Source organism: Leucoraja erinacea, chromosome 14, assembly GCF_028641065.1.
Source record: "Leucoraja erinacea ecotype New England chromosome 14, Leri_hhj_1, whole genome shotgun sequence".
Lineage (NCBI taxonomy): Eukaryota > Metazoa > Chordata > Chondrichthyes > Rajiformes > Rajidae > Leucoraja > Leucoraja erinaceus.
In genome coordinates, this window is record NC_073390.1 from 108,902 (window position 1) to 110,551 (window position 1,650).

Below are 1,650 nucleotides of genomic sequence, written 5' to 3' on the forward strand. Positions count from 1 at the left end.
CAAATTGGAGCTCATCTAAACGTCCAAACATCATCCTCAAAGGTATCGCCCCTATATCTGAAGATGTGTACACCCACAACACACGGCCTCGGGGATCCAGATGAAAACAGTAAAACCGGAGTGGAGCTTGGTGCGAGAAGACATCGAATAAATAACTTTTGACACATATCTTAAACAGTATCCGGGGATACACAATAGAATTTTACAACACATAATCTTCTAGTCCAGCTGATATATCGAGAGAGGAATTTGGAGGAGAACACCAAATGGATATTGGGCTATAGTATTTGCTGATGTTTCTACACGATATGGAACACCAGATGCCGATCTACTCGTATCCAGACATAATCACCAATTACCAAATATGTCATATGGGATACAGACACTGGACATCAGCAACAGATGGGTTTTTTTTTTTAGCTGCATTGCAAGGGAAGAATTATTATCTACGCATTCCCTTCCTAACAAAATAGGATATGGCGCTTGACACATCAAACATAGATCAGATCTCGGCTTTTTGGCCAAGATCAAGCATAATATCTGTTCTTATCAGTTTAAATATCTGATATGTCCCTTATGTAGGGACCATATATTAAAAAAATAAATAAATAAATAAATAAAATTAATAATACGATATATTCGTTTTAAGAACGGAAACCTTTTCTATTGTTAAGTATATTCATTTTAAGAACGAAAATGGCAAGCATTGATTCAAAATATGCTTACTATTTTCAGTACCCATAACAGGTGACCACGGACGTTATTTTTATCTAATTGGGTGGCTCAGCTCTAGCATTATAGAGCACTACCTAATGTGTTTACATTAGCACCTAGGTTATTTACAAAATATAACAACCAGCCACACAATGGTAATGGCTTATTTGGATGACATACTAATTGTGCGGGAACTTAGGACGGGCTGAACAAACGGTAACAGCCACAACAATTATTTGGAAACTAGGATTCATTATCCATCCAATTTAATAAAAATTAAAGCCTTCAAACTAAAGGGATTATTTGGGGTTCACCAATAACTCAGTTCCTAATGTCAGTAACTTTGCCAACAGAGGTTACAACCTTAATAGAGGCATACAGCAAAATCATTGACATGAGGATAAACCATCCATCAGACTGGTAGCAAGAATTTTGGCAACAGGTGGTACTGGGAATATGGTTTCCAGCCACATAATTCAGACCCTTACATTATAAAGATTTACAGAGGGCCAAAATATGAGCTCTTAAAATTAATGGTGATCATTTCGATAGAATGATGAAGCCATACAGAAGCCATATTGGAACTAAATGGTGGAAAGATAACATTGGGCATTGCTCCAATCCTATCATTGTCAGCAACCAGTCTATGGTCCTACATATGCATGCTATGCACTAGGATGGTGTGTTAACAATTCCATCTCCAGCTGTGGAGGAAGATGGAATACACAGGAAGCATCATTATTACTAACACTGGGCATAACTACCTGGAAATGTTGGGTGTTTTTTTCATGGCCTAAAGTCATGTTGCTCTGGAATATGTTAAACAGGTTATTAGATTATAAATTAACAATACTACTGTGGTAGCACATATCAACTGTGGTAGCACATGGGTGAAAGGGAATCTACATCATGTAACAATCTGGCCAACACAATTTG

At 37.3% G+C, this 1,650-nt stretch overlaps 1 pseudogene; it reads left to right on the forward strand.

Moving 5' to 3' along the window:
* The first annotated feature begins 501 nt into the window (after positions 1 to 501).
* Positions 502 to 610, forward strand: LOC129703817 (U2 spliceosomal RNA; annotated as a pseudogene).
* The last annotated feature ends 1,040 nt before the right edge of the window (positions 611 to 1,650 follow it).